Here is a 23,904-nt window from a genome sequence, read left to right as displayed (position 1 = left end):
TCCCCAATGTAGAGGAAGCTGCACCGGGTACAGTGGATGCAGTATACCACATTGGCAGATGTGCAGGTGAACCTCTGCTTAATGTGGCATGTCATCTTGGGGCCTGGGATGAGGGTGAGGGAGGAGGTGTGGGGACAAGTGTAGCATTTCCTGCGGTTGCAGGGGAAGGTGCCGGGTGTGGTGGGGTTGGAGGGCAGTGTGGAGCGAACAAGGGAGTCACGGAGAGAGTGGTCTCTCCGGAAAGCAGACAGGGGAGGGGATGGAAAAATGTCTTGGGTGGTGGGGTCGGATTGGAAATGGCGAAAGTGTCGGAGGATAATGCGTTGTATCCGGAGGTTGGTAGGGTGGTGTGTGAGAACGAGGGGGATCCTCTTGGGGCGGTTGTGGCGGGGGCGGGGTGTGAGGGATGTGTCGCGGGAAATGCGGGAGACGCGGTCAAGGGCGTTAGTGCTCAGTGATAACTGGTTAACATGGCGGGGAAGGGAAGTGAAAAAATAACGAGACGTGCTAATCGGAATTGAGCTGTATTTGTGTGTTAAGTATAATTGAAGGGGCGTAAGAAGTGGGAGAGGGCTGTGGTGGCGGGTGGAATGATTGATGGAAGCCGCATTTGCTTCTTGTCCAAGTTTAATTCACTTCCGGAGACGCCGGTATTATTTTCAAATTGGCGCTATTTGCAGCGTAAAATTGCAATCGCCAAATGTTATGCTGACTCCTGAGACAGCAGGTTGGCAACCCCCAGTGAAAAGGGACCAGGTACCAACGCTGCATCACCTTGCAGTTCTTAATCCAGGATGATAGAGAGTTTGGAACAGTCCCGGCCAAGTTGAAGTTACAGCATCCATTTCCATCAGTTAATATTGTGACGAGCATAATGTTTAAATGTGCAGTTTCACCTGTTCAATTCTTGTCCACCGACCAGTAAATACAGATATTGCAATGGTGGGAAGGATTAGCGGGATGTTAGAAAGTAAAGCGGTGTTATTTTCAGAAAATGGTTCCAAACCAGAGATTTTAAAAGGATTAGTTCCACCCCTTTCCCACCCCACCCCCCCCCCCCCGCAACACGCACTCTTTGGTAGGGGTTTCCTTTAAGAGCGCTTCCAGAAATAAACCTGCCTTGTCCCAGGTTCTGTCCTATTTGGTATGAGAGGGATGTGATGATTTGGCTCCTGTACAATCTTCCTCCGCCATGCGGCAGGGTAGGAGCATTGAAAGCAGATCTCAGCTCTTGTGGAGAGAGAGAGCGTGAGGCAGCGGCTGCGAAACGCGATGGGAGTCAGGACGGACTGAAGAACCATGGCATCGCCGCTGTGTACTTAGTGCAGCCACCAGGCTCTCGGGGGAGGACAGCAAGGAGGATTTTGTGTTGTCCTTTTTATTTGCAATAATCCGGGGTGGGGAAGGGGAGAGAGAGCTGAGATAATGGGAACTGCAGATGCTGGAGAATTCCAAGATAATAAAATGTGAGGCTGGATGAGCACAGCAGGCCAAGCAGCATCTCAGGAGCACAAAAGCTAACGTTTCGGGCCGAGACCCTTCATCAGAGAGGGGGATGGGGAGAGGGAACTGGAATAAATAGGGAGAGAGTGGGAGGCGGACCGAAGATGGAGAGTAAAGAAGATAGGTGGAGAGAGTATAGATTGGGAGGTAGGGAGGGGAGAGGTCAGTCCAGGGAAGACGGACAGGTCAAGGAGGTGGGATGAGGTTAGTCGGTAGATGGGGGTGCGGCTTGGGGTGGGAGGAAGGGATGGGTGAGAGGAAGAACCGGTGAGGGAGGCAGAGACAGGTTGGACTGGTTTTGGGATGCCGTGGGTCGGGGGGAAGAGCTGGGCTGGTTGTGTGGTGCAGTGGGGGGAGGGGACGAACTGGGCTGGTTGAGGGATGCGAAATCTCCCCTTCCCCAACTGCATCCCTCAACCAGCCCAGTTCGTCCCCTCCCCCCACTGCACCACACAACCAGCCCAGCTCTTCCCCCCCACCCCACTGCATCCCAAAACCAGTCCAACCTGTCTCTGCCTCCCTAACCGGTTCTTCCTCTCACCCATCCCTTCCTCCCACCCCAAGCCGCACCCCCATCTACCGACTAACCTCATCCCACCTCCTTGACCTGTCCGTCTCCCCTGGACTGACCTATCCCCTCCCCACCTATACTCTCTCCACCTATCTTCTTTACTCTCCATCTTCGTTCCGCCTCCCCATCCCTGTTTATTCCAGTTCCCTCTCCCCACCCCCCTCTCTGATGAAGGGTCTTGGCCCGCAACGTCAGCTTTTGTGCTCCTCAGATGCTGCTTGGCCTGCTGTGCTCATCCAGCCTCACATTTTATTATGTTGGGAGAGAGAGCTGTTTTGGTTTGTGATACAAGAGACGAGGCTGTCTCTGCCTTTCACCCATCGGTAGTTCTCCTCCTGTCCCTGCCTCTATGCACACACACTGCCAGGCATAGTCTTCCTCCCTCTCTGTGTGTGTGTGTCTCTCTCTCTCGCTTCAGCTCCTAAAACGTAAGATGCATCGGATATAAAAACACGCACATAAACACACACACACACACATACATCAACAAGCCATGGGGAAAGATCAGGAATTACTGCAAGCTGTCAAAACCGAAGATGTAGCTGCAGTGCAGAAGCTGTTGCAAAGGCCGAAACAACGCAAAGCGAGTGAGTACCCTTTACACACCGTTCCATTGGCTGATGTGAATGTGCCTGCGTTTTTTTGTGTGTGTGTGTGTGTTTTGCAAATGTCCTGTTATTGTGGAGTAGGAGGGGAGGGAGTTTGGTCTGTTGTTCAATATGGGCTCTCCTATCTTGACCGATGCTGTTAGCGACTCTTGACACAGTGCAATCGGTGGGAATGTAGCAGTAGCCTGAATAGTGCGTTCTCTCTCCCTCAGACAGCTCCCCTGCATCCCTGAGCTTCACAAGCCGGCGCTTTCTGCTCCTAACAGCGCAGATTGAACGTTGAGGATTGATAAGGTCAATACTGGGAATCCTAGATTCCCTCTCAACCGGGCAAGAGATTGCAGATGGTTTGTAGCGAATCCACGGTTGAGATACAACGCACAGAATCAGTTAGTAGAAGGAGAAAGGTGGTTCTGGAGGTTTGCACTGTTCTGTTTCGGCAAAAAAAGTGCCCGACCAGAGAATATCAGGCCAGTGACTAAGATGGTTAAACAGCTAATTCTAGTGGAAAGCTGTCAAGAAGGTAATAGCTCAGAGTCTCGCTTCTGAGGAAGTGCAAACTGGAGATCTTGTTTGACCCACTCTGTGCAGGTTTTTGTTGCTGTGTTGCAAAGAGAGCCTAGAGACGTGAGGGGGGACTTGGATGTGACAAATGCAGTGACTCCACACCCGGGCAGTGGTTTGGCAACATGATTCGGACCCCGTTAGCTTGCAGCCCTCTGACGCTGTTCCCTTACTGCCGGATGCTCACTGGCTCGCACGCCCCAAACAACCGGGGCTATTTTAAATTTAACCCCTTGATTGATGGGCTGACAAGTGCCTGTTGATGACAAAGCAATAGATGCTGCAGATCTGGTAATTAGAAGCAGTTTTGCTGGGAGACGCTTTAATTGATAGATTTCAATTCTAAAATTAACCAGGATTAAACGGGGGAGACCTCGAGCTGGCTGATCTATGATGTAGTAATAACAGTATTTTCGGAAAGATTGTCTGAGACGCAGGAGTGATGTCTCTCCCAGCTATCCTGGCCGCAAGGAGGAGGAAAAGGCAACCCTTTCCGAACAAGGCACAGTGAGGATTTCTGAAACATTTATGTATCGCTTAACTGGAAACTTGATAATGTACGCCACAATGTGGGAGGGGGAATCTTATTCAGTTCTATATTTGCTTGAAGCTTCACTCCAGATATTTTGTTAAAAATAAAAGAATAATGGGATTTGAAGGGTACGCTGTGAGTAAATCGTGGGAAAATGTTAATTTATTTTGATGTGACTTGCTCCTACATGAGTAAAACATATTGTGATTAAGGATGATGGAATAAACTAAAAGCATTATTTGCCAGGATGAGATTCTGTCATAGTCTGGAGATGCGCTGCTCTGCTATCCAGTTATGAAGAGCTGCTGTAGTTGTGTTCTACAAGACTCCAATTGTTGGATGCAGTGGAAGTCTTTGAGGAGAAGACACCATGTCCCTTTAAAAATAGTTTCTTACTGATTTATCATGTCACACACAGTACTTTGATTTGTAATTTTCTGGCTTATTCTCTGGTGTTGAGAACGTTTGTGGGTTGACTCTCCCTTTGACCTCATGATCCCTGTTGAGTTTAGATTTTGAATGCGTGGCCTGTGCATTTGTTGGATTTCTCTCTATTGGTTCTCTAAGTTCACTGACTGAATGCAACACTGTATCAATGTTTACCAATAATGATCATATCTGTGATGATGATGCTATTTTCCTTGGGACAGATAATGAAAATCTCCATGCTTCACAAAGTCTGTCTTCGTGTCTATTGGTGCTCCATAATTGGTGACCATGCCTTCAGCTGACAATGCCTTAAGCTCTGGAATTTCTTCCATAAACCTCACCACTCCTTTACCACCCCCCCCCCCCCCCCCCCACCGACCATGTTCTCCTTTACATTATTGGTTATAAAATACCAGAGCGGTTACCTGTGTTGATATCGCCAGTGTCACGTTTGATTAGATCATTCCTCCTATGAAATATTGTGAGACATTTTACTTTTACCAATGCAAGATGCATACATGCTGTTGTTATTAGACAATAAGTCGAGGTGGGAGGGTGCGGTATCATTGGGATTTAAATGGCTGGAGAGGCCTAACGCCAAATACCCAGCAGGTAGCTGTGTTGGGGCTGGGTTTGAGGGTTGGGTGGCAGATGGTGACTGTCTCTTCTAAATTAGCCCATGTTCCCATTAGAGGATCATATGTAATGCCTTGCTTATCACCAGTCTTCAAAATTCTGACAACACCCCAACTCCCGAACATATCCTCACTAGGGCCTACCAATTCTTCTCACTTGGTGAGCTGAATCTGGAACAATTGTCCAAGTCCCAAGTGCAATACCAGTAATGTAATACCAGTACCAGTGCTGGAATGCTGCCAATCTCTTACTGGCCTGAATCTCTCTGAGGCAGGACATCTTCATGTGGAAGCGGAGCAATCAACCCATCAGATGGTTGCAGAGCTTGGCAGACTTCCCCACCTCTGTGCTTTTAGTCAAAGAGGTGGGGAACCCAGAGTCTTGTGTAATTCAGCCCTGAGGCAGTTGACCCTGACTTGCCTTCTGAAGTAGTATAGCAAATAGTTCATAAAAATGGGCAATAAAATGGTGACTTTGCCAGCATAATCCACATAATTAGAACTTTTCTTAATTAAATTGGGAACTCTGTGTGGTGTGTGCAATGCTAATGGAAGTACAGATCCTGGCTAAGCCCAGTGTTCTGTCTCCACCTCCCATGATAATACAAGGTACTGACTGATTGGTTTCTTGGCTGAGACTGTGGCCACTTACTTTGCAGCCAAAAACACGAAGCAGTGTTTTTAGGAGAGGATGGGACAAAATATTTAGAAGAGTGTCGAGAGGGTCCATAAAGTTTTGCAACTGAAGACATAAAAGCTGCTAGAGTTTAAAAATAACGTGGATCTGTATTTGAACTAACATTACTGTAGAGGGCCAAGAGCTGGAAAACAGGATTCAACTTGATAGTTTTAATTTGGCTGGCAAAGATGCGCTGGGCCAAATGCTCTCCTTCCATTGCTGCAAATTTCCACGATACTCCAAAATCATGTCAAAGATTTCTGAAGAAGGGTCTTGGCTTGAAACATCAGCCTTCCTGCTCCTCTGATGTTGCTTGGCCTGCTGTGTACATCCAGCTCTACACCTTGTTATCTCTATTGTAGAGCATCTATGTGCCCCACTGTTATTTTACTATCATGCCAGATGTGTAGTACGTGATTTCTCTGCAAGTTGGTCTGACAAATTAAAATCATGAGACATTTTTATTCTCTTAATGATAAAATTCAAAATTCCAACTGCACCTATGTCAACTCCTGTGCTGTGACATGTCTTTACAGATTGAAAGGTGCATTTTATTTCAGTTGGGATGATTCTTGGATTTCTGCCAGACTTCAGCAGTTTGAGGTTTGCTGTGACAGTTCCATGCCTTTTGACCTTCAACACAATCACAGTGAAAATGACGTGGAAATTACAATATGGATACTGTGTGTGTGTGTACCTTGTGATATTTGATATAATCATTTGATATAATCAGTGGCGTTACTTTGGAGAGGTTTTGGTCTCCCCTTTGAATATTGAAGTAGAATGTAAAGCTCTTCCAGAAGTTTCGCTAATGACATAGAGCATCAGTCTGATGAAAACCTACCTCTTCCCCTTGCTACTATCTACTTGTTATTGCAGTATCAGTTTCTGAGACATGCCTTAGAATCCATTAAAGACGTGAATAAAGGCAAACAGTTGCCACTCACTCTAACCAACGTTTTTGTATAAAGATTTTACCCTCTACATGGACATGAGTCTTAATCCCATGTGCCCACTCTGTTCCAGTGAATGCTTTATTCATCCTTACTTTGACCACTTGCTTAACCTATTCCTAAATATTGACTTGGCTGCCTGTTCAGTCATTAATTCTGGTTGCACATTTTGAACTCTATGTGTTTGATGCAGCAGTTGGAAACAAGGGCTTGTGCTGCTTTAGTTATACCATCAATAGAGACTTTAAATAGTCATGAAAGAAAGGAAGAACTGGCACTGAATAAATTACCTGGGGTTTTTTTGTATTCATTCTTAGAATGGAGCTGCTGCTGGCTGGCCAGTATTTATTGCCCACTCATAGCTGCCCTTGACAAGGTGTTGGTGAGCTGCCTTCTTGAACCATGGCTTGGAGGGCAACTTGCAGGTGGTGGTATTCCCATAAATTTGCTGCCCTTATCCTTCTAGATGGTAGTATTTATGAAAGTGTTGGTTTCTAAAGAGCCTTGGTGAATTTATGCAGGGGATTTTGTCGATGATGTGCACAGCTGCTACTTCCCATCACTGGTGGAGGGAATGAATTTTTCTCGCTGTTGCTTTGTTAACTGTAGCAGCTTGCTGTGCCTAAATTGACTGCTGCATTTCCTGACATTGCAATAGTGACTACACTTCCAAAATATGCATACTGCTGAGAAAAGGCATATTTTGCTACAGTTTTTCAACTTGCACTTAACAGGACAATTCACATCAAATACAATGTAAAAGGATCAACTATTACAGTAAATAAGAAGTGAGTCCTGGTGTTTTCCCTGTGGAAACACCTCAGAGTCCACTGTAATTGCTTTATTCATCTTTACTTCAACCATTTGCTGTACCTGTTCCTAAATATTGATGTGGTTCCACTTCCAAATGAATCAGCACTCTCTTTGTGTACAGCTTTTCCCGTCACTTCTTGCAAATTGCCCCAATAAGTGCAAGATGAAAAGGATAATCAAAATGTATTTTTTTCAAGTTCTGTATTACCAACTGATGACTGCCAAAATACTTCATTGGCTGTAAAGTGCTTTGGAATGTCCTGAGGTCATGAAAGGGAAGAAAGAGAAGGCTTTCTTTCTTAACATTGTGCATTTCACAGCTTTAGGATATCCCAAACAACTTCTGGCCAAGAGAATAGTTGAGAATTGGAGTCACTGTCGTAATGTGGAAACACGGCAGTCCATTTGTGCACAGTGAGATCTCACAAACGGCAACATCACAGTGACCAGAAAACCCCTTCAGTAATATCAGTTCAGAGCTTAGTATTGACCAAAACACCAGGATAACTCTGCTTGACAACAGAGGCATTATATTACCTGAGAGGGAATACGAGTATTTATGAAATAAATAACAACTAGACACCTGAAGCCACAATTTCCAAGGGTAGAGTGTTGGTTCGAATGGTATCATCCAAAGGTCAGCACCTCCAACAATGGAGCACTGGGTATGTTAGCCTAGATTTTCTTCTCAGGTCTATAGATCCTGACTTGAACAATGACATTCTGTCTTAACGGTTGGAGTGAAACCCACTGAGCTGCAGCTAATATAGAACATAGAACATAGAACAGTACAGCACAGAACAGGCCCTTCAGCCCACAATGTTGTGCCGACCATTGATCCTCATGTATGCACCCTCAAATTTCTGTGACCATATACATGTCCAGCAGTCTCTTAAATGACCCCAATGACCTTGCTTCCACAACTGCTGCTGGCAACGCATTCCATGCTCTCACAACTCTCTGCGTAAAGAACCTGCCTCTGACATCCCCTCTATACTTTCCACCAACCAGCTTAAAACTATGACCCCTCGTGCTAGCCATTTCTGCCCTGGGAAATAGTCTCTGGCTATCAACTCTATCTATGCCTCTCATTATCTTGTATACCTCAATTAGGTCCCCTCTCCTCCTCCTTTTCTCCAATGAAAAGAGACCGAGCTCAGTCAACCTCTCTTCATAAGATAAGCCCTCCAGTCCAGACAGCATCCTGGTAAACCTCCTCTGAACCCTCTCCAAAGCATCCACATCTTTCCTATAATAGGGCGCCCAGAACTGGACGCAGTATTCCAAGTGCGGTCTAACCAAAGTTTTATCGAGCTGCAACAAGATCTCACGACTCTTAAACTCAATCCCCCTGTTAATGAAAGCCAAAACACCATATGCTTTCTTAACAACCCTGTCCACTTGGGTGGCCATTTTAAGGGATCTATGTATCTGCACACCAAGATCCCTCTGTTCCTCCACGCTGCCAAGAATCCTATCCTTAATCCTGTACTCAGCTTTCAAATTCGACCTTCCAAAATGCATCACCTCGCATTTATCCAGGTTGAACTCCATCTGCCACCTCTCAGCCCATCTCTGCATCCTGTCAATGTCCCGCTGCAGCCTACAACAGCCCTCTACACTGTCAACGACACCTCCGACCTTTGTGTCGTCTGCAAACTTGCTGACCCATCCTTCAATCCCCTCGTCCAAGTCATTAATAAAAATTACAAACAGTAGAGGCCCAAGGACAGAGCCCTGTGGAACCCCACTCACCACTGACTTCCAGGCAGAATATTTTCCTTCGAATACCACTCGCTGTCTTCTGTTGGCCAGCCAATTCTGTATCCAAGCTGCTAAGTTCCCCTGTATCCCATTCCTCCTGACCTTCTGAATGAGCCTACCATGGGGAACCTTATCAAATGCCTTGCTGAAATCCATATACACCACATCCACAGCTCGACCCTCATCAACTTTTCTAGTCACATCCTCAAAAAACTCTAAGGTTTGTAAGGCATGACCTACCCCTCACAAAGCCGTGTTGACTGTATTTGATCAAGCCATGCTCTTCCAGATGGTCATAAATCTTATCCCTCAGAATCCTTTCTAACACCTTGCAGACGACAGACGTGAGACTTACCGGTCTATAATTGCCGGGGATTTCCCTATTTCCTTTCTTGAAGAGAGGAATTACATTTGCCTCTCTCCAGTCCTCAGGTACGACTCCAGTGGAGAGCGAGGATGCAAAGATCTTCGCAAGTGGCGAAGCAATTGCATTTCTCGCTTCCCAAAGCAGCCGAGGACAAATCTGGTCCGGGCCTGGCGACTTTTCAATCTTAATGTTTGACAAAATTTTCAGCACATCAGCTTCCTCTATCTCTATCCATTCCAGCATGCACACCTGCTCTTCAAAGGTTTCATATCCAATGATTGATCTGTATAGTGAGTGAAAGGAAAATGGTGTAAACACCACACTGTGCAGCCTGCTTTCATTCACTCACTCGGAGCAAATTTTCAGAAACTTGCCAGTAGATAGTGAGTGCACCTTCTTATTAAGCTGCTGCTTGTAGCCGCTCCTGCCAGGAGACCTGCTGTCATGGTGTGCCAATTCTGTCTGTCTTATGCCACCCTCATACATCGGTTGTGGTTTGTTGGCAGCCATTCTGTGACACCACTCTGTGACCTGTTCCTGGGAAGATAGGGTTCTCCTGTGAGGAAAGGTTGGATCTGTACCAGTTGGAACTTAGAAGAATGAGAATTGATCCTATGGCAATATATAAAATCCTGAGGGGACTTGATACATTGTGTACAGGGAAAATGTTTCCTCTCGTGAGGGAATCTCAAAAAAGGGGGTACAATTTAAGAACAGGAGGTCTTCTTTCTATGATGGAGACGAGGAGGATTTCCATCAGAGGGGTATGGGTCTGTGGAATTCTCTTCCCCAAAAAGTATTGGCGGCTGTACCATTGACTTTATTCTAGGTTGAGTTAGATGGTTTTTTGATAGATGTGGGAGACGAGGGCTTGGGGAAAAGGGACAGAGGGGCTTGAGTCCACAAGCAGATCAGCCACTGGATGGTGGAGCAGAGTTAAAGGGCTGAATGGCTTTCTGTTGCTCTCAAATGACATGTTCCTATATTCCGTTCTAACATCCATCATCCAACTGCACATAGGTTGACCCCTCTTCCTGCTGCTGTCCAGAATCTCTTAGCTTGTAAGCTCAGATCAAATAGCCAAAATTGTGACTCTTTTTTTCTGGGTGTCACTTATTAAACTTGGAGAGAGGAAAAAGGAGTATATGAGTACCTTTTGTTCTTCTCATTTTAGATTCAATCTTTTTATAATATTTCTGAGAACTGCTTGAGAAACAGAGTCATAGAATCATACAGCATGGAAACAGACTCTTCAGTCAAACCAGCCCGTGCCAAACATATTTTCGAGCTAAACTAGTCCCACCTGCCTGCTCCTGGTCCATAACTCTCCAAATCTTTCCTGTTCATGTACGATTCTAAGTGTCTTTTAAGTGTTATAGCATCTAACTCAGGAAATGAATAGTTTTTTTGTGGGTGCATGTGGAATGTACTGTATCATGGTGAGGGAAAGTAAAAGGTGTATTCAGATTGAGGAAATGAATGCTGGCCTGAACAGAATTAGTTGCTTTGTATGGCCTTATTGATTTTGCTTGCCTCTCGTACCTTGTCGTAAAACTGCTTATAACTTCAAGGAAGGCGAATAGCAATTGCTGTGGGTTTTGCAGAACACATTGTAAGTACATACAGATTTATTTTTTAAAAAAGCTATTAAACCAAAGAAATGGAATTGCACAATAAATCAGAAAGTAACGTGGCAGCCTAGCTGCTTGTTGAAGCACTTAGACTTTGTATAGATGGCTTTGTGCTTTGCCATCCACTTTCCACAATGGTTAAAATCATAAAATTGTACAGCACAGAATGAGTCCATTCAATCCATTATGCCTGGGTTGACTGGCGGAAAGAGATTTCTGATCTGCCCCACTTGCCAGTCTTTTCTCTGCACCACTGCAAATATTTCCCATTTTAAACTACTTCATTCCTCCTGCCTCAGAGCATCTTGCTTTCATTGTGCTGCTTGGGTTGGCCTAGAAACACTATTGGCAAAGTGGGTGGCAAGAGAGGTGATTCATTCTGAATGCCTCTTTTTAAAATATTATTTATTTATTGAATGTGGGCATCACTGATACGGGGCCAGCATTAATTGCTCATGAGCAGATGCTCCTGAGCTGCCTTCCAAAACCACAGTATTCCCAAAGCGATGATAAGGAGGGAGCTGCAGAATTCTCAATCAGTAAAGATGATGGAATGGCAACATTTTCATGTCAGGATTGTGTGTACATCCGAAGATTGGAGGGAAACTGAGAAGTGATGCCCCCATGTGCCTGCTGTCCTTGCCCTGCTGGTTGGTAGATGTTGTGGGTTCTGGAGAAACCTTTGAAGAAATGTTGTTGCGTTACTGCACTGTATCTTGTAGATTCCAGTTGGAGCATCCACTTTAAGGCATCTACTTGCATCCTCATTCGAGATTCTCTATTCTGAGTGTAGGGAGCCACTTACTATGCTAGTATTGTATGGTGCTGACTGTTTACAAGCTGCCAATCAAGATGAAGTCATGGAGAAAAGAAATAGCTGTGATGTGAAGGTACATGACAGATTCCATTGTTACTGTATTGGCTTAGTAGAAATATCACCATTGAGTCAAAAGGTTGTGGATTCAAGTCACACAGCTGGAGAGTATCAGAGAGGGTAAGTGAAGAAGGGTGTTCCTCATGACTGGAGATTGCAGAACCAAAGGTCACAGACTAAGGATGCACAGTAGAACGAAGATGAGGAGAAATGTCTTCGCCAAGAGAATGGTGAGCCAGTGGAATTTTCTATCATTGAATATTTTTAAGACAGAGTTAGATATTGTTCTTCGAGCTAAAGAGATCAAAGAATATGGGGAGAAAGCAGGAACAGGAATGAGCAGGCATGCTCATATTTTATGGTGGAGCAGGCTCAAGAACTGAATGGCCTACTCCCAGTCCAATTTTCTCTGTTTCTATGTTAAATTGGGAAAGGGGAATGGATAATCCGGTAGTTAATTAATTATTGCTTTAAGCATAAAATTAAACTGAACATTTATAACTCACCGACCTAGTTCCAAACACACATAAATAGGATTCAGACTTGATTGATATTCCCCAATAAGGACAAACCAAAGTGCTTTGAAACAGACAAAGTGTAGTCACTGCTGTAACATAGAGAATGTATTTACATAAGTTCCTACAAACAGTAAATTTACTTGCATGAGCTCCCACAAACTGTAATGTGATAATGACCTGATAATCACTTTTAGCAATGTTGATTCCAGTGAGATCTCACCTGTTTTTCCTCTAAAGAATACCATGTGATTTTTTTTACTTCCACCTGGGAGAGCAAACAAAGGTACAGATTTATCACCAATGCAGCACAGCAGGACAAGAAATGAGAATTGTTACGATTCCAGCTGCTTCAGCAAGTGGAATAGTCAAACCCCAGAATAAAACCTGCCTCGCTAGATCTTTTTCCCCTTTGTCAAACCTTGTGGTCTTTCACTGAAACATAAGCACATCAGACTACAGATTAGATTTTACCAATAAAACAGAAGTTTATTACATTGAAGAAATAAAATAAACCAAAATATCAAATATAGCAGTTTCAAAAATTTCAGAACACATTGCAAAAGAAAGTTACCCATGAGAACTTTCCCCTTGACTACTCTCAAACTTAAAGCTTAGCCTTCCTCAGTATTTTCATAGTCTGCAGAATTCTAACAAAATACTTTAACTGTTCTAAACAAGAGATCAAGTTACAGAGACGGAGACTGCATTGTTTTAAATGACAAAGGAAATGCTTTTGTAAAGCGCAAAAAGTGTAGCAATGAGATAAGTACAGGAATAAAAGGTGGATCCAGAAAAGGTGTGAATGCTTTCAACAGTTCCATTACCAGCAGCTTTCCAATACAGCCGAAGGCAACATGTTGCTTTATTCTGAAACCTCAGCCAAGATTGCTTCTCAGTGAATCAGTCATGAAACTCTCTGAGGAATACTACAATATGATCAGTGTTACTGCTGTGGAATGCCTACTGAATGTTTAATGTTTAACCACACATCCATAAGGCAGCCCCACAGTCAGTGCACCATCCCTTTACTACCATACTACATGGGCTTGATATAGCTTTCACCTCAGTGGGCAAGAACTTAAATCCAAAAACCTTACAACTCAAGAAATAAATAGTGTTAAAAACCAAAAGAACTGTGGATGCTGTAAATAAGAGACAAAAAACAGAAGTTGCTGAAAAAGCTCAGCCGGTCTGGGCAGCATTTGTGAAGAGAAATCAAAGTTAAGGCTTCAGGTCCGGTCACCTTTCCTCTGAAATAAATAGTATTAGTCACTGATGTATAGCTGACAGTAAAATTCGGCCTTTTTCTCTCCATAAATTCTGCCAGGCCTGTTGAGTTTCTCCAGCGCTTGCTGTTATTTCAGTTTTCCAGCATTCTCAGTATTACGCTTTCAATGTAGGCGTCAGCTGGCATACCCTTGGAGGTGTTTGTGTCCTGTTTAGACCTCCCCAATATGAAAACATGTATATGGACATGTGGTTATCTTAGGAAATGATGTTGAAGCATCCCCTAGGCAGGGATGTAAGATGTAGCAATTTCCCCAGATCTTTAACTCCTGCAGCGAGGCGCCAAGAAGCTTTGCCTAGATTTTGGAATGGGCTACAACACGGAAAATCTCCTATACTGTCTGTAATGAATATAGTATCCATTGTTAATCAATTCTGGAGAGGGATTCAGGAGATGAGATTTTTATGAGTAAGGCCTGTGCTCAATTGAAGTGCAAAATACTGAGTTTAAATTCCTTTCCTTGTACATTATTTTCATGTAACTGCAAAATGAATTTGAGATTTCCCATGTATACGAATGATAAACATGCAGCTCTGAAGATGTTGAAGAAATTCACTTTATTAAATAGTGCTCCCAATCAATATTTGCGAGTGAAAATGGATTCTAAAGTGAAATTTCATATCCTACTAAAACAGTGCTGTGTCCAAGGGCACAATTAACTTGTATTCAATGCTTGTCTTTGGGCAAATAATGTGCACAACAGAATCATTGGTTGTTTCCCTTCCAGATCAGAAGCACCTCTGTTAGTCCTCTTTCTCTTCTACAATGTCTAAAACTATACAGTCTGCTCCCAACAAAGTTTTTTCGTTTATTCTTCTTTTGCTGGTGCTATGATTCCAGCTGCTGTTGTTACAAGCCAGGCCACATCCTAGAATGAAATCTGACTTGATTATCAATTTTTCTTCAATTTAGTGTGGCAGCCTTTCACTAAAACATAAGCACACAAAGCTGCACATTTGGTTTTAACAATAAAACAGTTCATTGCACTAAAGAAAGTAAAATACAAGAAAGCAAACCAAACTGACTATATAACACAGTTTGAAAGGTTGCAAAACACAACAAAACAGCATCCCATCTACTCCCTAAAACAGTCACTTTACAGTTACTTAACAATCTTGAGCGGTTTTCTTTCTCTATCAAATCTGCATGTTAGATTTAACTGCTTCTGCTCAGTTTCTGTCCCTCAAATTGTGGGGTCTTCCTCCTTCACCATTCACACAACTGAGAGTTTAGACTTCCTCAGTGTTTTACTAATCCACACGGTTCTCTCCAGACATTCCAGCTCTGGAAGTTTCACTAACTACACCCTTTCACAAAAATAGCTTATTTCCTTAGCCACTCTGAACAGTCTCCATTTCTAGGATAGATTATACTTGGTTCTGACCCCAGTTGAGTTGAGAGTATGACTTGGAGGGGAACTTGTAGCTGATAGAGTTGCAAACCATGTGCTGCTCATTGCTCCCCCCAGTATCTGGAAACATACGCTGTGCCTCTAAGCTGATCAGTATTGTATCATTTATTGTGTATCCTATTGACTAGTTTGCCCTCCCCAAATGCCTTACTGCACATTCCGGCAGATTAAATTCTATTTGTCCCTTTCTGTTAACTGATCAGCCCATTGTTACTATATTCCAAGTCTGCAGCTTTCTTCCTCTTTATCAACCATGCACTCATTTTTAGTCTATCATCTGCAAATTTTTAATGGTGCCCTCTGCACTTAAGTTTGCTTCTTTGCTATATACCATGAGAGGGAAAGGACCCAATACTGAACCCTGTGGAATCCCAATAGAAATGACCTTTCAACTACAACTACAGTGAGCATTCCCCTTTGTCTGCAGTCACTGAGTTTATTTTGTTCCATTTGCTACTTTCCCTCAGATTCCATCACCACCTTCTGTTTTGACCAATTCATCATGTGGGAACTAGTCCAAAGCCACCTTAAAACCTACGTAAGCTGCATCAAATGCTCTACTCTCCTTGACCCTCTTTAACACCAATTCAAATTGGTGCGGCATAGTGACTCTGTGGTTAGAACTGCTGACTCACAGCACCAGGGATCAGGGTTTGATTCCAGCCTCAGGAGACTGTCTGTGCGGAGTTTGCACACTCTCACCATGCCTGTGTGGGCTTCCTCCAGGTGCTCTGGTTTCCTTCCACAGTCCAAAGATGTGCAGGGTAGGTGGATTGGCCATGCTAAATTGCCTATGCGAAATTACCCATAGTGTGCAGGGACGTGTAGATTAGGTGGATTAGCCATTGGAGATGAAGGGTTACAGGGATAGGATAGGGGATGTGTTGGATGGGACGCTGTTTGGAGGGTTGGTGTTGACTTGATGGGATGAATCGCCTGCTTGCACCCTGTAGGGATTCTATGAATCCTGCAATTCAAATATAGAATCAAGTTCATCAGACACAAATGAAATCAGAAAATCCCAGAACTGCTCAGAAGGTCTGGCAGCGTCTGTGGACAGAGAAACAGAATTAATGTTTCATTAACCTGTCATCAGAAGTCCAAAGATAGGTCCATTGTGCTGAATATTTCCAGCGTGTTTTGGTCTTACTTTAGATTGCCAGCATTTGCAGTATTTTGCTGTTGTACTACCCAGACGTGATCACCCGTGAACAAATCCACACTGAGTGTATTTAATTACAAATCGGTAGTTATTAGGACAAGTGACATAAAGTATTGCCAAAAAGGCAGCTTTAAGGAGGAAAGAGTGAAAATGGAGGGGCATGGGAAGGGAATTCCAGAGATTCGGGCCTAGGCAGCTAAAAGTTGGAGGAGGGGCGATGGTCTCGTGATATTATCGCTGGACTGTTAATCCAGAAACCCAAGTAATGTTTTGGGGACCTGGGTTCGAAACCCACCACGGCAGATGGTAGAATTTGAATACAATAAATATTTGGAATTAACAATCTAATGATGGCCGTGAATCCATTGTCGATTGTTGGAAAAACCTGTCTAGGTTCACTGATGTCCTTTAGGAAAGAAAACTGCATTCCTTACCGAGATAATAAAATGTGAGGCTGGATGTCATCCAGCCTCACATTTTATTATCTTGGAATCTCCAGCATCTGCAGTTCCCATTATCTCTGCATTCCTTACCTGGTCTGCCCTACATGTGACTCCAGACCCACAGCAATGTGGTTGACTCTTAACTGCCCTCTGGGCAATAAGGGATGGGCAATAAATGCTGCCTGACCAGTGACGCCCTCATCTTGTGAATGAATAAAGAAAAATGCAACAATGTAAAATTAGACAGAGATAGAAGTTACAGAGACAGAGACTGCATTGTTTTAAATGACAAAGGAAATGCTTTTGTAAAGCGCACAAAGTGTAGCAATGAGATAAGTACAGGAATAAAAGATGGATCCAGAAAAGGTGTGAATGCTTTCAACAGTTCCATTACCAGCAGCTTTCCAATACAGCCGAAGGCAACATGTCGCTTTATTCTGAATAATATCCACTGAGAAACCTCAGCCAAGATTGCTTCTCAGTGAACCAGTCATGAAACTCTCTGAGGAATACTACAATATGATCAGTGTTACTGCTGTGGAATGCCTACTGAATGTTTAATGGATATTTTAGTCTCCTGATCAATGGATGTAACAGGGATGCTCTTGAACTCTCCTTGTTCATTCCTCAGTGGAAAATGTTGGGGAAAGAGCACAAGTTTTATACTCTATCAAATCTTCACACCTCGTAATTCTATTATTGGAGCTTCATTCTTGAGACCAGATAGAAGAATGTTTTATTAATATAGATGCTACATAGCCTCTAATAAATCTAACAGGAAACTCAGGAGAAGCAACTTTGCCCAGAAAGTGGTTAAAATTTGAACCAGGAAGAGTGGCTGAAATGATAGCACAGATACTTTTTAAGAGGAAGCTAGAGGAGCACATGAGGTAAAGGGGATGGTAGGGTTAAAAAGGGGTAGAAAGAGTCTTGTGTGAAACATAGATAACATCATGAGCCTGTTTCTGTACTGCAAGCTCTGTTTGTTAAGCATTGACTTCAGAATTAAGCACAGTCTCTCCAGAAAAGGCGATTGTTTAGAACAGTTAAAGGAATAAGTTGTCTCAGAGTAAGGGTTATTATTTGTGAATCTTTCAGACCCCGAGTATTTTGTTAGAATTCTGCAGACTATGAAAAAACTGAGGAAGGCTAAGCTTTAAGTTTGTGAGTCGTCAAGGGGAAAGTTCTCATGGGTAACTTTCTTTTGCAATGTGTTCTGAAATTTTTGAAACTGCTTTATTTGATATTTTGGTTTATTTTATTTCTTCAATGTAATAAACTTCTGTTTTATTGTTAAAATCTAATCTGTAGTCTGATGTGCTTATGTTTCAGTGAAAGACCACAAGGTTTGACAAAGGGGAAAAAGATCTAGCGAGGCAGGTTTTATTCTGGGGTTTGACTATTCCACTTGCTGAAGCAGCTGGAATCGTAACAATTCTCATTTCTTGTCCTGCTGTGCTGCATTGGTGATAAATCTGTACGTTTCCTGGCTGTAACCGTACCAGGAAGTTCAAGAGTTCAGTGAAATGATGCTTCATTATTAGCATCAACTTCCTCAGGAATACACCACACAGAAAACATTTCCCGAATTCGTAGAATGTCTTCGTGGACAAAGTTGGATCAATGGTTGTTTTAAATTTGTTCTCCACTATGGAAAGTGGAGTGTTTCTCATTCGAACTGTGTATTGTGAAATAGTGGTTAGCTGCTGCTAGTTGTAAGTTATTATTTCATTAACATGAGAGTTCAATATTCCAGCCATTGGACCTTGCATTGTTTTCACTATTATTGTGGTTAACTCATGTGTTTCTGTTTAAAGTGGCATTTGATGAATGCTTGTGGACATTGTTCACAGGGAGTAAGCAATTTAAACTCCTTTAAACACTCTACATAGTCACTATTAACCAAGATAATTCGTTGTATGGGTAAACCTAATGAGAAAATATATGTACTAATTTATATTTGTGTATATAATATTTATACATATAATATTTTATATATTACATATATATAATATTTATATGAATATATTTGTGTGGTTGCATTACCCGAAACACTACTCGGGTAGTGTCTCCCACCCATCCTCCTCCTCGAACCAAAAAAAAAGTTTCTGTGCGACAGAAGGTAACTAGTTTATTTTTTATTCTTTATTTTTAAACAGTCTCTTTGGGAATTTAGAATAATGGGAACGGAGGTCAGGGCAGTTGAATGCTCCTCCTGCAGAATGTGGGAGCTAAGGGTCACCACTAGTGTCCCTGCTGACTACATCTGTGGGAAGTGCACCCAACTCCAGCTCCTTGAAAACCGCGTTAGGGAACTGGAGCTGGAGCTGGATGAACTTCGGATCATTTGGGAGGCAGAGGGGGTTATTGGGAGGAGTTCCAGGGAGGCAGTCACTCCTCAGGTACAAGAAAAAGGCAGATGGGTTACATTCAGGGGCCGGTAGGGGAACCGGCAGGCAGAGCAGGGATCCCCTATGGCCATTCCCCTCAACAATAAGTATACCGTTTTAGATACTGTTGGGGGGGACGACTTACCAGGGGAAAGCAGCAGGGCACAGGTCTCTGGCACAGAGTCTGTCCTTGCTGCTCAGAAGGGAAGGAGGAAGAGAAACAGAGCAGTAGTCATTGGGGACTCCATAGTTAGGGGGACAGATCGGAGGTTCTGTGGGTACAAGTGAGATTCATGGTTGGTGTGTTGCCTCCCAGGTGCCAGGGTGCGTGATGTCTCTGATCATGTTTCTGGGATCCTTAAGGGGGAGGGGGAGCAGCCCCAAGTCGTGGTCCACATAGGCACCTACGACATAGGTAGGAAGAGTGATGGGGATTTAAGGCAGAAATTCATGGAGCTAGGATGGAAGCTTAGAGCTAGGATGAACAGAGTTGTTGTCTCTGGTTTGTTGCCCGTGCCACGTGCTAGGGAGAGAGAGGAGTTGAACATGTGGCTACAGGGATGGTGCAGGAAAGAGGGTTTTGGATTCTTGAATAATTGGGGGTCTTTCTCGGGTGGGTGGGACCTCTACAAGCAAGATGGTCTTCACCTGAACCAGAGGGGTACCGATATCCTGGGGGGGAAATTCACTAAGGCTATACAGGTGGGTTTCAGCTAATTCAGCAGGGGGATGTGAACCAAAATTGTAGTTCAAGCATAGAAAAGGTTGAGAGTAGGGAGGTCCAAAATAAAGTTTCAGGGACGCAAGACGGCACCGGCAAGCAAGCAGTTGGTTTGAAGTGTGTCTGCTTCAATGCCAGGAGCGTCCGGAATATGGTGGGTGAACTTGCAGCATGGGTTAGTACCTGGGACTTCGATGTTGTGGCCATTTCAGAGACATGGATAGAGCAGGGACAGGAATGGTTGTTGCAGGTTCCGGGATTTAGATGTTTCAGTAAGAGCAGAAAAGACGGTAAAAGAGGGGGAGGTGTGGCATTGTTGGTCAAGGACAGTATTACAGTTGCAGAAAGGATGTTTGGAGACTCGTCAACTGAGGTAGTATGGGCTGAGGTTAGAAACAGGAAAGGAGAGGTCACCCTGTTGGGAGTTTTCTATAGGCCTCCGAATAGTCCCAGATATGTAGAGGAAAGGATAGCAAAGATGATTCTCGATAGGAGTGAGAGAGACAGGGTAGTTGTCATGGGGGACTTCAACTTTCCAAATATTGACTGGGAACACTATAGCTTGAGTTCTATAGATGGGTCAGTTTTTGTCCAGTGTGTGCAGGAGGGCTTCCTGACACAGTATGTAGACAGGCCAACAAGGGGCGACGCCACATTAGATTTGGTACTGGGTAATGAGCCCGGCCAGCTGTTAGATTTGGAAGTAGGTGAGCACTTTGGTGATGGCGATCACAATTCTGTTATGTTTACTTTAGTGATGGAAAGGGATAGGTGTATACCACTGGGCAAGAGTTCCAGCTAGGGGAAAGGCAATTACGATGAGATTAGGCAAGATTTAGGGAGCATAGGATGGGGAAGGAAACCGCAGGGGATGGGCACATTAGAAATGTGGAGCTTATTCAAAGAAAAGTTCCTGTGTGTCCTCGATAAGTATGTACCTGTCAGGCAGGGAGGAAGCTATAGAGCGTGGGAGCTGTGTTTTACGAAGGAAGTGAAATCTCTGGTCAAGAGGAAGAAGAAGGCTTATGTTAGGATGAGTGATAATGGGAACTGCAGATGGTGGAGAATCCAAGATAACAAAGTGTGAAGCTGGATGAACACAGCAGGCCAAGCAGCATCTCAGGAGCATAAAAGCTGATGTTTCAGGCGTAAAATGAAGGGTCTAGATGAAGGGTCTAGGCCTGAAACGTCAGCTTTTGTGCTCCTGAGATGCTGCTTGGCCTGTTGTGTTCATCCAGCTTCACACTTTATGTTAGGATGAGATGTGAAGGCTCAGTTAGGGTGCTTGAGGGTTACAAGGTAGCCAGGAAAGACCTAAAGAGAGAGCTCAGAAGAGCCAGGAGGAGACAAGAGAAGTTGCTGGCGGATAGGATCAGGGTAAACCCTAAGGCTTTCTATAGGTACTTAAGGAATAAAAGAATGACGAGAGTAAGATTAGGGCCAATCAAGGATAGTCGTGGGAAGTTGTGTCTGGAATCAGAGCAGATAGGGGAAGCACTAAATGAATATTTTTTGACAGTATTCGCTCTCGAAAACGACAATGTTGTCGAGGAGAATACTGAGATACAGGCTACTAGACTAGGTGGGATTGAGGTTCACAAGGAAGAGGTATGAGAAATCCTACAGAGTGTGAAGATAGATAAGACCCCTGGGCCGGATGGAATTTATCCTAGGATCCTCTGGGAAGCCAGGGAGGAGATTGCCGAGCCTTTGGCATTGATCTTTAATTGTCATTGTCTACAGGAATAGTGCCAGATGATTGGAGGATAGCAATTGTGGTTCCCCTGTTCAAGAAGGGGAGTAGAGACAACCCTGGTAATTATCGGCCAGTGAGCCTTACCTCAGTTGTTGGTAAAGTGTTGGAAAAGGTTCTAAGGGACAGGATTTATAATCATCTAGAAAAGAATAATTTGATCAGAGATAGTCAGCACGGTTTTGTGAAGGGTAGGTCGTGCCTCACAAACCTTATTGAGTTCTTTGAGAAGGTGACCAAACAGGTAGATGAGAGTAAACCGGTTAGTGTGGAGTCTATGGATTTCAGCAAGGCGTTCGATAAGGGTCCCCAAAACAGACTATTGTACAAAATGCAGAGGAATGGAATTGTGGGAGATATAGCAGTTTGGATCGGAAATTAGCTTGCTGAAAGAAGACAGAGGGTGGTGGTTGATGGGAAATGTTCATCCTAGAGTCCAGTAACTAGTGGTGTACCGCAAGGGTCGGTGTTGGGTCCACTGTTGTTTGTCATTTTTATAAATGACTTGGATGAGGGCGTAGAAGGATGGGTTAGTAAATTTGCAGACGACACTAAGGTCGGTGGAGTTGTGGATCGTGAAGAAGGATGTTGTAGGTTACAGAGAGACATAGATAAGCTGCAGAGCTGGGCTGAGAGGTGGCAAATGGAGTTTAACGTGGACAAGTGTAAGGTGATGCACTTGGGTAGGAGTAACCGGAATGCAAAGTACTGGGCTAAGATTCTTAGTAGTGTAGATGAGCAGAGAGATCTCGGTGTCCATGTACACAGATCCTTGAAAGTTGCCACCCAGGTTGACAGGGGTGTTAAGAAGGCACACAGTGTTGAAGCTTTTATTAACAGAGGGATCGAGTTCCCTCCAAGAGGTTATGCTGCAGCTGTACAAAACTCTGGTGCGGCCGCACTTGGAGTATTGTGTGCAGTTCTGGTCACCACATTAGAAGAAGGATGTGGAAGCTTAGGAAAGGGTGCAGAGGAGATTTACTAGGATGTTGCCTCGTATGGAGGGAAGGTCTTCCGAGGAAAGGCTGAGGGACTTGAGGCTGTTTTCGTCAGAGAGAAGAAGGTTGAGAGGGGACTTAATTGAAACATATAAAATAATCAGAGGGTTAGACAGGGTGGATAGGGAGAGCCTTTTTCCAAGGATGGTGACAGCGAGCACGGGGGGCATAGCTTTAAGTTGAGCGGTGAAAGATATAGGACAGATGTCAGAGGTAGTTTCTTTACTCAGAGAGTAGTAAGGGAATGGAATGCTTTGCCCGCAACGGTAGTAGATTCGCCAACTTTAGGTACATTTAAGTCATCATTGGACAAGCATATGGACGTACATGGAATAGTGTAGTTTAGATGGGCTTGAGATCGGTATGACAGGTCAGCACAGCATCGAAGGCCGAACTGCCTGTGCTGTAATGTTCTATGTTCTATGTTCATTCATATGATAAACTGAACCAAAAATGGTGAACAGATTGTGGATCTACTTCCCCTTGTGGATAGTTTTATCAAAGATATGCACAATGTAATTTTTTTGAATCATGACATTTTCACTGAAATTCTTGAAATTCTGGCCCGTTCTGCTGGGACAGATGGACAGTGACCACACCTTGGTATTTAATTAATTCCCATTTCATTGCAAAGAATCCAGAGGCAAAGAAGTAGTTCCTCACTTTTATTTCGTGAGTGCTGCTCAATCCATTCAGGAATCACTATGTTTAGTTCCAAAAGAGTCAGTGTTGATTAAGCTTCCCCTATTATGATAATGTCATGTCATAAGGACCTGGGCCGTGAGAATGGGTCTGGATCTCAAAGGAGATGTTTCTACCTTCTAAGACTTGCTCATAATGTTTGAAACAATGTTTATCATTCCAATGCAACTTTTACTTGGTTACTGTCGTGTAATAACCTGTATCTAGTTTAAGACAAGAGCTCCTCGAGTCCCATTTTCACATTGAGGATATCCTTCCATTCTAAGGTCATAGGTGGGATGTTTGCTGATGATTACACACTGTTGAGCAGCATTTGTAATGCTCCAGATACTGAAATGCCCATTTGCAGCAAGACCTGGACAAGGTCCACTCTCGGTAAGTAAATGGCAAGTAGCGTGGGCGCCACACAAGTGTCAGGAATGACCATCTCCAATAAGTGAAAATCTAACCATTACCCCTGAAAAATCAATGATATTACCGTCACTGAATCCCTCACGATCAACATCCCGAGTGATATCATTAACTAGAAATTGGACGTGGACCAGCTATGTAAATATTGTGACTATAAAAACAGATCAGAGGCTGGGAATTCTGC

General features: G+C 43.8%; 1 long non-coding RNA gene across 2 annotated transcripts in view; it reads left to right on the top strand.

Annotated features, from left to right (window-relative positions):
* The first annotated feature begins 2,079 nt into the window (after nt 1–2,079).
* Nucleotides 2,080–23,904, top strand: part of LOC132207957 (uncharacterized) — a 144,359-nt gene continuing 122,534 nt past the window's right edge. For both annotated transcript variants that reach the window (XR_009444041.1, XR_009444040.1), the window contains exon 1: nt 2,080–2,661. This is a non-coding gene — a long non-coding RNA (uncharacterized LOC132207957). The remainder of the gene's footprint in view (nt 2,662–23,904) is intronic.

Source organism: Stegostoma tigrinum, unplaced genomic scaffold (genome assembly GCF_030684315.1).
Source record: "Stegostoma tigrinum isolate sSteTig4 unplaced genomic scaffold, sSteTig4.hap1 scaffold_231, whole genome shotgun sequence".
Lineage (NCBI taxonomy): Eukaryota > Metazoa > Chordata > Chondrichthyes > Orectolobiformes > Stegostomatidae > Stegostoma > Stegostoma tigrinum.
The sequence above is the reverse complement of the archived record's forward strand: the minus strand, read 5'-3'. Positions and strand labels throughout refer to the sequence as shown.